Below are 20,768 nucleotides of genomic sequence, written 5' to 3'. Positions count from 1 at the left end.
TCTTATTGAAGGTCTTTTTTATTAGCATGCTTCTTTCAGCATGTCATTTTCCGTGATCGTGTTGGTACGTTGTATTTAAAAATGCAGAAAATACGATATGGAAGACCCTGTAGATTTCTATACTAGGAACATTTCTGTACATAGAAGTTACTGGAACATTTCTGTTATAAAAAAAAAGGCCGATTTTGAACTATTTATTATTGAATATTAAATTGCAATAGCGTTTTAAATTATCCTAGATGTATACAAATAGTTCATATTTTATCTTGACATTCTGTAGAATGCCTTTGCTTTTTATAAGCTACTATTAATATAAACGAGAGCATTTCGGTAACGCACAATGAAGCAGCGTTTCTAGCTCTTAATTTTTGAAATAGTTTTCAAACATGAAAGTGAATGTTCTTGTGGTTAGCGAAAAAAATCCGATTCAGTGAATCTGATAAATAGTATTATTTCTTAAATTTATTCAAGTTCTGGATATACTTTTCAGGATTTGGATATTTAAACTAAGCACTGATCCAATAATGTCTTGTACTAAAACAACATTTAAGTAGCTTTTCGCTATTAGATTTCTTCTTTTTATTTCACACATTAAGCACTATGTCGGACACCTAGGACTAAGACTATATTTTATACTAGTTTCTATTGACTGGCAATAAACAACAATATATATATATATATTCTCCTGTTAATAAGTTTTAATTAATTTAGAGAAAGATGCACATAAAAGAATATACCTAAATATTTCTGTTGCTGAAAAAAACAGCTTTATTTAAACGTAATATACATGAAGATATTTTTTTTTCTGTTCAATGTCGCCTGCAAATCGAAGAAATTAGATATCGTGGGGTTATATGAAAAGGACACCAAGTTAGATTTGGTGTTTAATGTTTTTAAATTTCGTTTTAAAAAATTCTTTGTTGGCCAACTGTTAATACTCATACACGAGAAAAAAAATTGAACGAAAAAGTATCTAATAGGGTGGGAATCAAGGTCAAAGAATGACAAATAATTCCAGAAATGCGCTCATCCTTCCGCATCTCGCCCTTTAGTGAGATAGAATCGTTGAAAAGTGGTCGTCTCAGGATACTGAAACGAACAGTAACATAATTTTGATGCTGCTTAGCCAGCAAGAAAACAACTTGGGAATTTAATTTCAATTTATTTTATCACTAGAGGAAATAATTATGCACGGAGAACCGCAATGATACGCGTCTGTTTACATCGCGACATAAAAGCAAAGCAAGAGAAGTTTTTTTCTTGATGATTTTAATAAGATATTCTTTTAGGAGTTTATTTGATGCGTGTCGATTAGGAAAGGGAATCTTATGTATTTTTAGGTTAATGAGGTATTCTTATCCCTTCTTTCGGAGTGTGGGAAGTCGAAACTTGACAATTCTTTTAGAGTGCTCGCTAGAATGAATTAAATAAAAAAAGTGAGATTTGAATCAGAAAGCGAGAGAAAAATTTGAAATAAAGTAACATAAGCTGATTTAAGATAAAAATTTGGAAATAAAGTAGGATTTAAATTAAATTAAGGAATATTACTTATCTAATTCTTTGAAGTGTTCGATATCGTTTATCTTCATAATAGGGCATTTTGGCTTGTCCTCTATAACTTCCTATGATATATAAAGAAAAGCCTCTCAAAACCTTTAGCTGGGCTTTTTATTTTGATGTGTAAATAATATTTTATATACATCAAAATTCTGTTGTAGAATGTGAACTAGAACATGCAAAAGAGGAAAGACTTTGCTGATATAGTTAGTGTAAGAGATGGCGGGGGATTCTTCGAAGTAGTATGTGCACCGTTACATGGGATGAAGGACAATTATGGCTAGGAATGAAATGTAGATAATTAAAGAAAAACCTTTATGTATACTCAAAGCGTCGACAAAAAGACTGTGAATAGCATATATCAGTTTAATAACTTGTATCAGATAGATACAATATCATCTGATTGACTAACGAATGAGATCGACACGATTACCTATCGGTGTGAATCGAGTACAAAAACTGATATTGAGTATTTATTTCATATATTCTTAGTTTGTATCAGTTTCGTGTACTCTTCGCCATTTTGCAACACAGTTTGCTGCTGATCTGGCAATGAACAGTTAACTACACGATTGCATGAGACTTTTCTGAGAGACCAAAGTGAGTCTCCACATTGCCTTTGGAGCACATACATTTCTGCCATTCAAAAGGTTTAAATTTTGTCTTAGTTTAAAAGACCATCATTTGATTGAAGTCTAACTATGCTACTTCTTGGCCTTTGTAGGCATATTTATAGAGAACACTCTTTATAGATACGCAAAATTTAGCATTTATATGGGGATTGGATTTCTTTATCAACTACGTTTTGTAAAATATAGTCGCGGAAAAAAAAGTCACACAGCTTTATTCCCGCATCTTTTATCGTACAGTCTTCAAAAAAAGGGTGTCATTCGAAAGAAATTGACGTATGCTTAAAAATTCTGAATTAAAATTTTTGTAACGAGCCGTCTATATATTGAAATAAGTACGAACTTCAAAATTTGTAATAACAGCTTCCATTTTTTTTCTTCAAATTTCAGAACTAAAACACAAGCTCTACCCAGAAACCAAATTTCAGTAGTTTAGATCTATTTGTTTCGAAATTATTAACTATCAAAATTTTTGAACCTATTATGTTAAATTTTGAACTTTTATCCGTACATTAAAAAATAATGCAGTTATTGGTTTCAACTGTTTTTATTATGAAAATTTGATGTTTTCTACGCAATTTACATACATATTTATAATTAAAAAGCAATCTTTCATATGTGAAAAAAATTCAAGATTAATGTTTCAAAATTTTTAAATGGCAACACCAACTTCGGTATAAATTAAAGGGCAAGGTATTCTACAGGTGCGTAAAAACGTTCAGCTCATTCGTACAAGTAGTTTATCTGTTACATTAAGTTTTCTGTTTTGGTTTCAAAATGATACACTTAGGGACTCATTCATTAATTTCAAAATATCGACATAATTTTACTTGGCATTCATCTACAACTAATCATACATTTCTTGAATTAAATATCATTTCTCAGGTGGTTGTAATGTAAGAATATGTTAAAAAAAATCTCCAGCGGCGGAAAATATGAAATCTGAGTAAAATGCTTTCCATTGTCGTAATATTTTATTAATAGTCGCTGCTTTTAAATGTGGAGTATAGTCTCAATCCTTTTGGCAAGCGAAAATCTTTACTCGTCGGCTCACATAGTATCACTTACAGAATGTAAGAAATTACTGAAAAATGGGAATTTTATCTTCTAATAAATACTTTATAGGCTTGTAACTATTTAATTATACAATATACATACCAAATTATCTCTTTATAATTTATGCATGACGTACTTCATATTATGTAACAAGAAAAGGGCCATTTGTGTTTGTTTAAATTTATGGATTTTTATTTATGTGCTCGATATTTTTTACTAAAGTCTCAAATTTTATAAATTGAGAATTCCCAGTTTTGCCGTAATTGTTATTGGTATAATATTGCATATAATCATAAATGGAATTTTAAAAAAAAAATCATGCATCAAAATGTCATTAGATAATACATTTAGCATTAATTTTTGAACGCAAAATATGTCTTACATTTATTTTAAATATATGTGAAGACGGAGAATTTCAAATAATTTTAATGATTCTCGAAATATCAATTGATATTTTAATTTACCAGTATTTTTGTAAGTCTAAAATTACGCATTTTTTGCTTAATATTTAGATGAAGAGTAGAAATGGATCGAATAAATTTTAAAACAATAGTTTTCAGCTTGTTTGCATGTCAGAATGAATAAACTTCGTGGAAAATAAAGTTTTGTCAAAATTTTTCTTGGTAAGCAAAAATAATTTATAACCAAAAAATTGCATAAATTCCGAAGGAAATTCATTTTAAAATTAATACTTTTTTTAAAGATTTGAATTTTTCAACGAAGACCAAAGATTATAAGTGACTTTTTCATAAAATATTTGCGGTGATTTTTTTTTTTATTTTACCTCAATTATATGAACAATTTGATTTGTCGAATAATTCTATTTAAACGTATTAAAGCGTTATGCTTATATGCCGTTGAAAAAAATTTAAAACCTTTAAGAGCGGTTGTAAAAATTACACACGTATATCTATTATCAAACTGTTAAATATAATTATGCTGTTTTTAATAAATTACATTTAGATGTATCATTACCATTTGTAACTTTTTTTTAATTGACTTTATGACTCCATTTAATATATTTGATAGATAAATGACAGTTTGATTGAATTTATTTTGCATGTTTCATAAAATGAGTTCTAATATAAATTTTCGATTATTAAACTGGCTACTTTTTGAGACATTCTATGGAATAACTACTGTCGTAATTATATAATAATGTTGTTGCTTATCCTCAAAAGATCTGACATATGTCAGATCAGCTCCAGTAGGTTGTTGACCGCCAAAAAATCTATAATAATAAAGGGATCGGACATTGTCTCCCTTAGAAAGTCAGATGCAACCCAGAATGTGATCCGGTGAAGCTGGATGGTCACAGTATTTTTTACGAGTGGGATGGACTTTTGTACCACTTTCAAAGGAAAGACATTTAAGGTGGCCACTTTTTGTCTAGCCAGAGTAGTCTGGGAGCTACGGTCACATTTGATTTCCGGCAGAGTGCCAGGGGATGTTCCCGTGTGCAACTGGTGCGTAGGTGGAATGCGCCATATTAAATTGAGTATAGATCTTTCATTTGAATATAGTTCTTGATAAGTAAGCGAAGAGCCAGTGGCGGTTTCATTCTCACTACCCTCTTTGGCTAATCTATCAGCGACCTCATTACCACTAATGTTTAAGTGTGATGGGATCCATTGGAGGTGAACGTCGTGGTTCTGAGAGATTTTCTTCAGCTTGAGCAGAATTAATAATTATTCCTGTAATTAAACCTATTTTGAAATTGCTATTCATATCAGAAGCAGCAAAAATACGATGAATAATAGCTTAAAAAATTTTACAATAATCGAAATTAACGATATGTAAAGTAAATGAACATATAAAGTGATATACGGTTTGCCTTTCAGGTCTGTTGCACGCATATGTTCTGCATACTTATCTTCATATAATGAATTCATCGCATTCAAAAAACATTTATATAGAATACAAAGTTGCCATTAAAGCGAGACAGAAAACTGGTTTACATTTATTAGTGATTGAAATTCAATACGTGTTTTTTTTTTTTTTTTTTACTCGTAAAATAAATTGATGTATCATTTCATGTCCATTTTTGAGTAAAAAGCACTGATTTCAGGGATAGTATACACTGATAAAGAAATGCAGGAATGAAGCACACAAATAATAAAAATCAGTTAATTTTCTTTTTCTCTCTCAATTGGTCTCTCTATCGGTTTAAACAATGCTCAACATTTAAATAATTTTTGAAACTTTCTGTTGTGCGTAAAATATAATTAGCAAAATAAGAACTTTTGTATTTCTTTCTCCTTTCCGATGCACATTAAAAATTTCTTTTAATGTGTTAAAACTGCATTTTATCCTTATAATTTGAAGAGGAAAAGATCTGCGATTTCTCCTTTGTTTCGTTCGTTTCACCATTTCGCGGAGGAATACTCAGTAAACCCCTACTATATCCTTTAATTGATGTGACATTTTACAGTCTCGTCTCTACTGCGTTGCAAACTTCCCAGCAACCTCTGAATTCTTTTCTTTTGTCTATTGTCACAGCTGCGGTCATCTGAATATTCGCAATCCACCTTTGATTTCTGTGAGTTCTCCTACAACGCAAGGAACAAACCTTGTTCCTCGCTCATACTTCTAGCTGTTTTTATGCGTACTTGAACACGATTCATTTTTCGTACTCACTTTTCTAATTATATAGGAAAAAATTTCCTCTTATTATTTTAATAGAAGGAACGAAATTTTTAGACCTTGTGTATAGAAATCCCCCTAGATATTTTATAAAGCTTATCCGTATCCTTTTATCCGTTTAATTCAAAAATACTTTGCGTCTGTGATATATGGTGTGTGTGCGAGGAGATGGGGGGAGGTAGGCCACCATTAATGAATGCGTGGTTTTTTATATGAAACGAAAATTGGCATAATCGAACCAGTGATTAGACTGAGTGACTTACTTTTTCTCTCCCTTATTATTTTTTAATATGTAATTTGTATGTAACGATTATTTTATCATATTTTTATTATATGAGCAATTAATTGATGTTCAGTTTTTAAACGAAAACATACCTCTCTGTAAATGGCTCTTAGTTTTCTACTAAGAGAGATGGAGAGAAATTTTGTTGAAATATTTTTGATATATAATAATTAGAAAAACGTTTCTAAATAAATCATGATTAAATGAATATGAGATATCCGAAGAATTTCAAAACACTCTATAAAATAAACATTTAGAACTAGAGGTACCGAATATAGTTAGTAGTTACTTCTTAATTAATTCGTTGCTCACAAAGAAAAGATTTTTCTGTATTTTAAATTGGGTTTTTTAATTAAAAATTTATCAACATTTTATCTCCCCGCCCTTTAATAACTTCTCAGCATGCCTTAGACCAAAGAGTTTTGCACTTCACTTTAAAGGAGAAAAAAAAAAAATAATAATAAGCTTTTCAATCATACCAATTTCGTTTCCGTATAACACGGTTCTCTAATTTAAAAATTTTTTAAGTATATTACACAACAATACTTTTCATTCTTTAAGTTACTGGTTTTATACGCATGCATGTTGCGGTATTATTAAAATTATTTTTTGTGTTTTTACACAGTATTGCTGCTATTTATTTAAGCAGTTTAAAAAATAAAATTATGATAGAAGAGTCAAGACAAAGACTTCATAATAGACAATGCTTTGGATGAAAGGTTCGAATTTCTTAAAAAAATTTTTCTCGTGAAAATGAACTACAACTACGTGAATAAATCCACAGAAAAAGACGACTGGAACTCCTATTGCCATTCGTTGCTTTTAGTAGATAACAGAAAATTTGTTTTAAGTAATAGACCAAAATAAAATTGCAACCTGCCACAGGGAAGAGGGGGGGGGATCTTAAATATATGTTTTGTTAGGAAATCAGGGTTAATGTGAATCCAAATAAAACTGATTAAAGAAAAGTCACCATTAAGAAAATCAGTACCTACCTTTATTAACGAACACTAGAACACTCCGATGTTTCTGAATGAATTTTCTTCAATATTGCTTGTATAATTCTCTTAAAAATCATTGCTTTCATATAAATTTCCATGCGTCGTTATTCTCAAATTAAAATTTCAACAAAAATGTATCTGTACAGACAATGTAAATTTTTTAAAAAAAATTTGTGTTAACATGTGTGTACCAGTTTTTCGTCTTTTTTTTCTTCCAATTTATATATCCATATTGGTCATATTAGGGTGAACATAATCTCTATAAATCTGGGAAGCAACATTCCTCGGAAGTTATTTAATTAAATCTCAATATTCTTTTTTCTAATTTTAACTTCATCAGTATAAATAAAAATTATTGGCAAGCTGTCAAAAATGCAGAACTGTCTCGACTTATCCCGGATGTCAAATCATTTTACTTCTGTCTTGTACAAATTAGGCGACCATATCATGCATAACGTAAAATATGAGGGGGAAAAAAAAAAAGGAATTTTAAAGAAACTAATTTTTTTAAAAACATTGAATTTGATAAATCTTTTATTATTATTATTTAAATACGATTTAGTTATATTAAATAAAAATCATCGCAACTTGAGATGAATTTTTAGTCTGGAATATTCCGGAAACCTGATGTGCAAGACTTGGCTAAAAGGATAAATGATGTCATTGATAAAACAAAATAAATAAATAAAATAAAAAACAAATAATTACTTTGTTAACTGTTTAAAAATCACAAGAGATTAAACGAGCACGTGCATTTTACTATTCCATGCGCTATTATTTCTTCTTCCTGATTTATACACACTATAGGACTCGGCTGTCGATTCGTTGACGCTTGCCAACCCCGAAAGATTGCATAACCATCCTCTGAGGTTTGCTTTTCACACTTGCTAGCCTCGCTTGCTATAATGAAGGCACTACGTCCTATCACAGTTATTGTAAAACGCAATTATAGTTGAACTTAATTCATTTTCTTATAATGCCTTAGTTCAAAATAGCGCTGAATAAAGTATTTTGGCCTTGAAATCTGTCTTTTTCTTGATTTTTGTAAACATTTGGAGGATGAATGAGACTAACAAAGAAGATTATGAATGTTCAAAATAAAGGAGATAAGAGTTTCAAGATTATTTAAAGATAACCCTAGAAACAAATTATTTAGATTTAGCAATGAAGAACTTGTGTGACTTCTTGGCATAATTATAAGAAAGCGAATTTTGTGAATTAATAAAAATCCTAAATTAAGTTTCTCATTGATTCTTCGCCTTCATCAACACAGAATCAATTTTTGGCCCTGTCAAGTGCCGTTTTTGTTTAATGAAGATAAATCAGGAAATTCAACTGACAAATGAAACTATCCATGAAAATTATTAAAGTTTAACAAGTACAGAACTGATTTCCTTATTAACAACAATTACATAAATAATCAATATATTGATGTTCTTTTAAAATTCTCTTAAAAATATAGATATTTAAAAAATTAATACAGTCACAGGTCGAAATATAAACTGCATACTGGGCTATCTCATAAGGGTTATATAAATGTTCATAGTACTTCTCTATAAACCCAATTATATATCTCTTATGTCGGAGAGACCACTATGACACTTTCAAATGATCTGGGCCCTGACAAACCTACATAGCCGTGTATAAAAACAGTGTTACTTACTTTTAAAAACTTTATCTTTTAAAACTTAACTTTTAAAAACCTTGCGATTTATTCAGTCATCAAAGATGCCGAATCTACAAGGAATCGTTTCCTTTTAAAAGTAAAAGGCATTTTACTATCTGATGGGATTAATGGTATTATGGGAATTAGGAATGGTTCTTTTGAACATGATTCTATCGTTTCTGCATCGATAACATTACGCTCGACATTCGCATAGTATTGGTTTCACTGAGATCAAGTATATAAAATTAACTATAGCCAGCATTTGGCTTGATTTTACTATATAAAGATGAAACTTGTGGTATATTTGAATTTTTAGACAATAAAGTCCATTTCCACTTGAAAGACTTATTTCTGCTTCCATAAACGCATTGGCTAATGTAGCATTGTATGAGCAAATATGTAACCCGTAATTGTGGGATTCAGATGTATCGGAGCATAAAAACTCTTTTATCAGTTCGAGATAGCTTGATAATGCCGGGGAACGACCCTTGCTACCAAGATAGAATTTTATATACTTATTGGAAGTATATACTTCATGTTTCTAAAAATAGGCCACACAAAACTCATACATTTCTGTAATTGTTCAAATAAAGTTCTCTTCAACATTAACGCTGTGATCGGTCATTTATAAGGGCGCATTATGAATTCGTGCCAACTTCAAAAATTTATAATAAAATAAATAATTCTAGAGAAAGATTTCGATTATTGCGAATATAATCAGAAAGATATTTCATTGTTTTTCCATGTATTAAAAAAAGTATTCGAAAAATAACCGAAAGAAGTTGCTCACAGGTCATGTTTTACGCAATTCAGGCAAACACAAACAGACAATAAAACAGATTACAATTACATAAAACTCTGCATTTCTTTTAAAATAAAAGATGTTTAACATGACTACCATCACAAGGCAAGTGAGGCTTTTACTGGTGATCGTGAAAGCCACTTAAACTGATACCCTCAACTTATCACTCGAACTTCACTGAAGTGTCAGACAGAACGTCTTGACTTCACGTGCAATTTGGGACGAGACACTAGACGCTGTCTTGCTTGTAGGTGACGACAGCTAACATATGTCTTTCCAGCAATGCAAACAAAAGCGTAACATACCATTCTATAATGATATAATACATGCTTTTCATCCGGGTGCTGGACGACCTTCTTAGAAAGAGATAGGATCCGCAATAAAAGACACTTTGAAACCACAATAAACAGTCATATAAGAGGAATGCAGTGACTTGGTCAGATGCGAGAATTTGGCATCGCCCAAATACGACTGTTTTGCCTATTGATCTCATCATGCATGCAATGAAAGATGGTCTTCATCCATCTACATGGCGTTCCGCAACCATTGAGGATCACCTTCCATTTGTGCCAGCGCCTATGTAGCAATGTTTAGTTTTTCATCTATATCTGCCAATAATAACTGGTGCAGTTACTGTATCTTGTGCGGATACAGACCCACGATTCCGTGTGGAATATGTTGAATCGACGATTCCGGAATCCCCGTTATTCTCCCATTTTTACGAGCTCTGCTATTCTCCATTGATGTGTCGGCTGCCAATACTTCTACTTCATTTACAACATGTACTTGGTCCGCCCCAAGGATTATCTGCCAATTTCTCTTAACTCCCCGTTTTCTCAAATGTTGTTCCGTTGTTTTGATAATATTTTTCTGCTCAGCTTAGATTCATCTTTAAATAATAAAGGTAAACAGTAAAATTAACTCGTAAATCGAAATGTAAATAGCAGCAAGAAATGACAAATTCATTGACGCATTTAAAAACTGAAATTTTAAAAATTGAAATTCATTCAAATGATCAAAGAGATCTTCAAATGAAATGAAAAATGTTTATTAAATTGTAATAGCTATTTTATTTATTTTAAAAAAGGCAGTTTTTACATTTCAAAACAATTTCTGTTTTCCAACTCAATAATACATAGCTCCATTTTATTATTTTTCAGTACTCTAAATATGCAATTACTCAATTGGCAATTTTATTGAAAAGCATAAATTTAAATTGCAAAGTTTCTTTTTGTGTGTGTGTGTGTGTGTGTGTGTGCGTGCGCGCAATGCGTAAGATATTTTTTTTTTTTAGTTAATGTACAGAATAGCTCTACATTTAAACTTGAAGACAGTATCAGCAATAGCATATTGTGTCAAATAAATCTTTTCTTAATGTACAAAATGTTAAATTTTATTCCAATGATACTATGGTTTCCTCACTCTCATCTTCTGATTTCACGTAATTTTTTTTAAATGTCATAAAAGATAAAATTTTGGAAATTTTTTCGTTCAATCAAAGTACTATTTTTTAATAAATGAAAAATTATCTTAACCTTTGGTTTTATCTTAATTTTTGGTTTTGAAGTGATCAAAAATTTAATCAAAATTATGGCTTAATTAATCAAAATTATCTTAAATTTTGGTTTTGAAGTGATCAAAAATTTAAACAGTTAAATTTTTGATCACTTCAAAACCAAAATTTATAGTCTGTTCTTTTTTTAAAAAAATAACCAACAAATCCAGTCATTAACCTTAAATCTTAACAAATAGAAATCTTTTTCTTAACTTAAAATTCAAAATTAATGAAAAAGTTAATATAAAAACGCACAAATCAAATCGTTCTCCTTCGGAAATACCTTGTGCGACACATCATATCAGTCATGTTCTTATGATTGATCTTGCAACCGAAAAATAGTAAACAACAATCGTTACGAGCAAATAATCGGGATTGTGTAGAAACGTTGCTCCCAGGTTGTTTGGTACCTGCCACGTAAGCGTGAATTGACCCCATTCTACCAGAATACATATATATTTTTTAATAATCGTTTGCATTTTGATGGGATAGAACGCTTCACTTTCTCAAAAAGAATTCTAAACTGAGCTACAATTCTATCAGAATACAATTGCATTTTTTAAATAATTGTTTGCGTTGGGATAAGAAAAAATACTGTAAGACGCTTTTTTTTGGGGGGGGAGATGCATAATAGAATTATTTACTATTCGTCAACGGTTTCTGAAACGACCACATTTCGCCGATTATCTCATTAAGGGGTGAGACGCGGAACGATGAGCGCATTTCCGGTATTCACCTTTGACCTTGGATTTCCCCCATTAGAGACTTTTTAGTTTATTTTATTATTATTTTTTTTACGTGCATGTGATCATTGTGTCATTTCTGACCGCATTTTATTTTAACTCAAAGTTTCGTATTGATATGGCTAGTTCAAGTGGCAAAAAAGCTTTCAGGAGTAAAGTTTTAAAAAAATCAGGGACGTCTGATAAACATTCGCTGTCAATGGCAAAACTAGAGAGTGGAAGAACTGAGTCCATTCATAAAGGATGACGCGAGGTCTTACAATTGCATAGACACTTAGACCTTGCTATAATCCGGTCCACTTGAATTAAAAAATCAATAAATGTAATTATAAAATCAAAGTTATGTCAAACGAAATACAATAAGTATTGAAATATTTTTTTACTCCTCCTATATTAAAAGATTTTTAAAAGCAGTTATGAAGAGCAATTGAATGCCTCAAAATATGAAGTGCACCAATAATTAGTCATTCTGATGGGATGAGTTTAATACTCTAAAGATCCTTTTAACATTTTTCGGGGGTCTCAATACTGTTTTGTTATTATGGCCGCTTTTTCTGTGCCAGTGGTGAAAATCCGAAACACCTGAGCTTAAAAGAATATCTTTTCTCAAAATGTTTGAATGGTACATTGTTTATGGCTCCTAAAGGCATTTGAACTTGAGAAATTATCTATTTTCGAAATGATATTGGACTTCGTCAAAGTATAAGATAAAAATAAATTTTGTTTTAAAACGGACTATGAGTGTTTCTTCGTAGTTCACATTTTCTCACAGGTCAGTTTTGGGAACAAGAAACTTCTTTCTTGTTGGGTGTTATTCAGCTTGTCATTTAAACTTTCTGTGACACTTCCAAACATGTTTTGGGCTACTATTCTGACCCCATCATTACAAGGTCGACGTAGGTCTTTTTTATTTTTATGCACATAGGGTCCTTAAAATTGATTCCAATGCATCCTTTAAAGTTTATTTTAAGATCTGATGTGGAAATATTTTTTTTTCTTTATTTCATAAAATAAAGATTTCATAAAAATGCTTCCTTATACATTTCTATCGTTTACTCTAAGTTTTGTGATGAAATTAATTTCCTATTTCCCAAAGTTCTATGTCAACGGAGTTCACGTCAAACGAATAATTCAATCTTAGTCTCATTAGCTTATCATTTAATCTTATGCCACTCAGTGATGAAATTTCTCTTGTTAATTATTCTTCACTGGTGACTGACTAAGATAAAGGGAAAAGCGTAGACGATGTGTGTACATTTCTAGTTTTTAAATTTAAGTCTAAAATGAAAGGTGATAGAATTCGCAATGATTAAAGTAATACAGTATAATCCGATCTATAATTTTTTACGCTGGAGAAATCAAACAATGGTAAACTTCCAAATAACTTAATCGAGACGTGTACATGGAAGTTAAAAAAATCGAGGGTTTAAAATAAAACTTCGTATGTAAATATTTTCTTAATACTCTCTTTTGGGGCTTTTCATCGAAACTGGGGTCTTCAAATATCATTTCAAAGGATTGTTTGTGGGAAACTGGCGAGTTTGCTATTCAAGAAGCGGCTAAATAAATGAAGACATAAATAATTTCATTTTTTTAAAGTACCTCCTTTTAATCTTGTAATAATGTTTACTCGAGATACGTAAATCTTGTAGCTGCTGTATAAAATCAGTGATTGTTACATGACCGCGCATTGTGCATTTTGAACTTCTTTTAATGTCACTCGTAAAAATTAAATTCCATCTACTCATATAGTAAAAGTGCGAGTGGATAATTACGAAAAAACTTGTAATTCTGCCAGATACTGAGGTAATGGATATAGTATGTGCGCTCACTAGAGAATATTGCTCGCCATTGTTAGAAATCTCATTTTTATTCATTGGATATTATGTGTATTTAGATATACATGTATAGTATGCTTATACATTAATTGCAAATTTATGTGTTTCTCATTTATTTATTTGTTTTATATTGGTGTAAATAATATCTACTTCTGATAGCTTATTTAAATTCAAATCTCTAATATCTTGTTCATTTAGAATATTTATATTCATGATATGGTTCAAAATAGTAGCTACCACAAAAGATGAATGGCTAAACTTGTTATTATGTTTCTTTTTCCATTAAGAAGTGATTATTTTACCTTGCAGTTAAGTTTGAAGTTTGTAAAAACAATGCAATTAAATTATCACGGGAATTTTCTTTTCAGTTAATTCCTTAACAATGAACGAATGAATATTCTGTGAATAATTATAAAAACTTTCTGTACATTAACCTTTTATTTAAGTAATCCCTGGATCTATTTGTTTATTGTTTTGAGCATTAAATATGAATTGGTCTGACTGTTATACAGAAAGCGTCGAGTTCTTTGTCCTTTTTATTACTCTTTTTGTCATTTAATGTTTATGAGCAGTTGATTAAAACAAAGCAGCATCTGATTTGGATTTATTCGGAAGAGAGGTAATTATTCATTCGTAACTCTTTAGCATTTTTATTGCCAAAAAGAGTGATAGAAAAGCTGTTGCTGCAACAAATTGTGAAAAGAGCATATTTTAGATAAACATTCTGTATAATTAATACAAAAACAATGGTGCTTGATATTTTCATGTATCCTCAAATTGTAACATTATTCGAAGTTTTTCGAATAAAGCTTCAAATCGATTACTGAATATTTAAACGTCACTTTTGCTCACCCTACTAGCACTTGATATTGTAGTATATATCCACGATGTTGTTCGGTGTTCTAAATGCCCTACAAAGTCATGAGGATGTCATCTATCTCCTTGATGTCGTTTGGTGTTTTGAATAGCTTACAATATCGTAAATATTTCATAACAATGTTGTTTATCATTTTTTGCTAACAGAGAAAGCATTATATCAAAAATCAGACTAGTACGCAGGAAGTTCAAGGAATTAAAAAATAATTGTATAAAACAAAACCTGACCATGGAAGACTATTCCAAAAATAATTTACCTATGAATAATTTAATCTTTACTTATAATCATCCTAAATTCTCTCGACAGTTTTGTGTTTTGTTCCAGTGCGACCTGTATCCAACTAAACAAAAAATTTTATTATTTTCCTGTCTTGCATTATTTTGGTGTCTAGTATGGCAACATTGATTTCAAAACGTGATTTTGAGTAAACAAGTGTAGTATTAAATTGTAATCTCAGTTGGTCTGTTGTGAAATGCAAATACATGTGTTCTTAGCGGCTGTTTCTGCAAGTACGTTATTCTGACAATTACGTAGTTGCGATCATGTTGTAAAACACTATGATCGTATGAAATAGCGTTAGAGATACTATATGTTTCTTGCAAATTTATGACACATTACACTTCTTCTGAACAGTCTTTTCATAAATTTACTGGTTGTTGTATCCTGTCATGTAAATACTTTCGATTATATTTGATTATTGAATTGACTACTTTAAGTAATGATTGACTGCATTATATTTTGATTTCGCATGGCATACAATGCTTTTTAACTCATTTGTATTGTTTGTTTTCTCATTTGAAATGACAGTTGCCGATTGTATTTACAGATATTTTTAACAAATTTATTGATATTATTACTTTTAAAACGTTTAAATGTGTTATTTGTTTTGAAGAATTAGTGAACAAATTTATGAACAAAGGAGATATTTAAAAAGCGGTGTATTTATTGTAAAAAGACATAATTTAAGACATTTTTTAATAACATTTATTGTTGCAAAATGTAAAGATTCTTATGTTTTTATATAATTTGTAGGAATATAATATATATCTTAAAATATTTTTGAAGTATAATGTCACTTATCCGTTTGAACTTCATATTAAATGTAAATGCATACTTTTTATTTTAATTACATGCTTTATTTTATGAAAAAATATTTTCATTCATAAGTTTGTTTTATGTTAAATTTTCTTACATTAAGTCTGTTGTGCTAAGCTCAGCGGTTTGTATTAAAAAAATATCAAAATAAAATATTTTACTTTTTAAACAGTATAAGATTATTAATAACAAATACTCTAAATGTTGCATATCTCGATTATTGTCTTTGTTATATGAAGAATAAAATTATAGATTTCACCAGAAATTCAAATCAGTAAAATTAAAATATATTATAATTTTGGCATATTTACACTTGCGAAATGACATTCATTATCGTAATACCTTTTAAGATATGGGGTACTTATTAGACTGGTTGGATGAACTGCAAGGTATTATCATCAAACAGTAAACAAAATAAGAATCTAATGAAGAGTTAAGTATATTTTTCTGTGAAACAAAAAGAAAATATTGTCTTCTATATCTTTTTTTTATGTACAGCAAGAAAGGAAGAAATAATAAGTTTAATACCATTCTATTCATAAAGTTCAATGTTATCAAGATGAATAATAACTTTTTATCATTTGATATCTGCTATGTTAGGATTTTAATTTATAAGTTTTTTTTAAAGATGTGTTTGATATTAACCCTTTATTAGTGTTTTCAAATTTCTTTGTGTAGCTGGTATCGTGGTGCAATTCGGTCTCTTGCTAGGTGCAATTATATCATGTACAAAAAAAAATTAAAAATGTAATTAAATTTTTACATGGTGTGTTTATCAATTGAGTGAACCCATAAATATTTTTCTTATGTTATTTGCTTTTCACATAACTATTTATTAAGACTTGCAGTTGGAGCAAATCAAAAGAGATTTATAATTTAAAAACATAGTCTGGTTATAAATTTTGTCGGAAGAACAGCAGACTATAAAAATGAAATAAAGCTTGGAGAGAAAGAAATTGTAATGCAATATATACTAAAGTAAGTGACAAATTAATGGGTACAACATTTAATGAAGATGTTAGCTATTGCCTGGATACATGCTCATAAATGATGCAGACATTCATTAGTAGTAGAGTGTACCACAGTCATCTTAGTGTAAGGACAATTTTTTCCGCCAAATAGGACCAGATCTTTAAGTCAAGATGATTTAATTCTTGATTGGGTAAGGGCCAATCTCTATTAGTGATTAATACAATGTTGTCATAAAATTACTCCTCACTTATCTTTGTCTTGTGAGTTGGTGCTAAGTCCTGATGTAAAACCCTTGGTTTATTTTTAAACATAATGGGACCAATTAGTTTCGGTACTTTCTTAAGAATGGCCTCCTGATACATTCTGGCCATAGTTTTTGTACCTTTTTTGAAGATAATGACCACAGTAGGACCCAGGTACAACATATCCTGATAAATCATTGCTGAGGAAGAGTGGCAGCCTTGCTAGGCTTGGGGAACTTTTTCTGTAAATAATTCTACTAATGTAAGGCTTATCTCTAACAGATGATGCTTTATCATATCGCTGCATGTTGCAGTAAACAATTTTCTATGTAATGTTTCAGTTTCTACAGTAACTTAAAGAGGATTGTTGTAGCTTTTTTGCATTTTTGTTAAGCCAAAAATGCAAATCTTCTTCCCTCCCTTATCACTTTACAGGTAATAAAGATAAATAATGGTTTTGTAAATTCAAGCAACATTATAGTATCAGAACAATGCTAGGTTGTTTATATGCTTTATTTTTAATTAGAGGAATTTTTTTATACATGCTTGGGGCAGAACTTTTGGCTAGATTTAGTTTCTAAGATAGTTTCTGTATGCAAATTACTTTAAAAATAAAATTTTGAAATTGGGTAATATTACCTTATATTCACATAAGTTTAATATAAAATCAGGATATATATATATATATATATATATATATAAATTGTACCATGAATCTGCATTATTTTCATCACAGATATTAACTAGATGCACTGTTCATATACTGAACCTCAAAAATCCAAAATCAAATAATTTCTTACAAATCTATGTTAAAATTATTTAAGCTCAACTGAGAGGGTACTTACTGTCTCATTTGTTTGATGATGAAAAATGCATTACATAGGCAATTCAGTGATATTATTCCATCCCAAAGAAACTTTAGACAGTAAAAGAGAATTTACAGATTTTTATCCCTTCATTCGGACCGTGAGAGCCGCAGATTTAAGCATTTTAAGAGCTTCTGTAACATTAATTAAATAAAAAAATTGGAATTTGATCAGGAAATAAGAGAACATTTTAGAATTCATATAGGTTAATTTAAGATAAAAATTAGGAAATTAATTAGGATTTAATTTAGATTTAGATATATAATTACGTATATATATATATAAGTGGACATATTATATATTTTCATAATTAATATATATATATATATATATACTATTTTAAAGTTGCCTTGTTCAGGAGCATTTCATGCATCTTTAAAATACTTCATTAGTAGATCATTAAGTATTGTATTACATTGAAAAAGATTTTTTAATATCAGTTCGATATGATTTGGTTACCACCAGTCTCAACCTTCTTTCTATATTTGTTTTTACTGGTGGATGCAGGGATCTTCGTATTTCCATTGTTGCAAGATTAACATGTCCATATCAGAATTTATGTTTTGAGTCTTAAATCTGTATAGGTTGGGTTTATAATCACATAATAATTTCAATTAGAATTTTCAGCTAACATATATTGTATAATGAAAATAACTGAATGAATGATTTTCAGTTATATACTTTGAAATCAGTTTTAAGAAACTTTATTCATATATTTTTGCTGCAATTTATTTTCATCTTAATTTGATTATCAGTTATGCATAATTATAAATATTTGAATAATATGCTTAAGGCTCTAAATTTTTCTTTAATTTTTTTATGCTGTTATATTGATGGAACCATGAAAATAGTAATTGTGTCGTGAGTTTGCAATTTTTTTACTATACTATCTGTGATTTTTAGTTTATTATAATTAGTTGCATAACATGCTTCATTTTAAGCTTGTTAGTAACATCAAATCCTTGATAAATCCGAGCTTTTCAAAGCTGTTGTAAATGCCATCGTAATTCACTGTTGAGATTAATTATTTTCAGTATCCTAATATGGTATAAAATTGTATTATACATTCATCAAGAAAACTACATTAAAAAACAGTATTAAATGTAGGTTGTTTCTAGAATAAGAAAATTTGCATTGAAGAATAATATATTCTTTGCTTAACATTTGTTTAGGTATTGCTAGTTCTTTCTCTAAAGTTTCGATTACTAAGGAGCTGAGATGTGTGCGGTAATGGGGGAACCTGGAAGCAACTTTTTCTTTGTCAGTTATATCATTTTAAACTGTAAATGATAAAACTTTCAGCAAGTATTATTTTATGTGTTTTGCTGTCCTGCTATTTTGTTAAAAAGATAAATTTGCTTCTATATTCATTTGTGTCATAAAATTTGTTTAGTATAAGAGAATCAGAATTGTTTATTTTTTAGACAACATATAGTAAATGGGGAAAATAATGAAAAAATCCTTCTAAATATGCTTAATAAAAGATTTTCTCTGAATTATTGAAAAATAGTTATAATATGATTTTTGTAATAAATTAAATTTACTCTTTGACTTGTAATAACTATTACATTTTCTGGAAGAATATTTTCTGTTATGAATGATATATAATCAGAGAAAAGTGTAGATAAGCATATGAAATTTATTTTAATAATAAAGCAAATCATACAATAAAATGTGGAAAATTCCATGATCACATATTATCATTATAATTCAACTTTGACAAATTGTTTTCTTTGCAAATCATTTATGGTATTTAGACCTTTGTATGAAATAAAGCTTTTTTTAATTTTTTGTGGCTGTATTGGAAGCTATATTTTTTATTTTATTCTTCGGTAATAAAAGTTTGATTGCTATTTATTGTTTTTGATAATTTTTAATAAACATGAATGCTTGCATCATAAAAATATAAATTACATATAAGTAGGAAAAATTAGGAATTTTCTATTCTTATCTGTTTTATTACCCTAATGAGAGTTTTTTTGTAATGAAATATCTGTTTTTTATCAATTTAATTATGATTCTTTTAAAATAAATAAATGCTTCTTTTATAGATAAACACTCTAAGCTCAGGTTTGAAACTAAGATAAAATATTTTATTAAATGCAATCATGCCTTTTTTTTTTTTCCCGAGGAGTCTAGCAAATAATAGTATTATATTCACTGATATAATTTGTAAAAGTGGATAAAAAGAAAGCCGTGTTCCGAGCTAGAAATAATTCCGTTTCTTCTAGTCTTTTGTTGGAAAACAAGAATATTTTTTTTATAAATGCATATCTTGTGTATGTTATTGCATAAATTATTGAATTTCTTAGATAAAAAAGAATATTGAAGGCACATAGTTTTCCCAGTTCAAAAGCAGTGTTCCATTCCTTTCCAGCATAGTCATTAAAGGTTATCAAGGAAGGACTAGGTTTTGTTCTCTCCTTCTATTTAAGAAGTTTTCATCTGTAATACTGTTTCTAATAACAGCATGCAAATCCTGAACCTTGAATGTTCCAAACATGGCTAAATGGGCTTATGTCCAAGAACCAAGTTGGCCAACCATTCTAAACATTCTTCTATCAAAAATGAAAGAAATTATGCCCTATGAAAAGCAAATCAAACCTGCTTTCTCCTAAATCAGGAATGATCTTAGGATGGATATATATATATATATATATATATATATATATATATATATATATTAGTCATTAGTGATCTGTTTCAGTTATACAGAAAGATTATTAAGTGTTATGCTAATCCAGTTGTGCCAAAGTTTCTCCCCCCCCCCCTAAAACAAATACTTTTGCTTCTATATGCTGAGTTATTTGGGTGTTACATCCTCCCCAACTTAATCTGTGTATTGTTAGATACTTTAAAGCAGGACTTGTTTTGGTAATGAACATAATTTTAAGTCTTTCATCTCTACCTGAAACATTGTTGAAGAAATACTGATCTTTAATT

General features: G+C 29.5%; 1 protein-coding gene across 1 annotated transcript in view; it reads left to right on the top strand.

Moving 5' to 3' along the window:
• LOC129958952 (ankyrin repeat and SAM domain-containing protein 1A-like) overlaps positions 1 to 20,768 on the top strand; it is a 111,031-nt gene that overhangs the window by 70,941 nt on the left and 19,322 nt on the right. The window lies entirely within an intron of this gene.

The sequence above is a fragment of the Argiope bruennichi genome, chromosome X1 (assembly GCF_947563725.1).
Source record: "Argiope bruennichi chromosome X1, qqArgBrue1.1, whole genome shotgun sequence".
Classification (NCBI taxonomy): Eukaryota; Metazoa; Arthropoda; class Arachnida; order Araneae; family Araneidae; genus Argiope; species Argiope bruennichi.
This window is presented reverse-complemented; position numbering and strand designations above follow the sequence as displayed.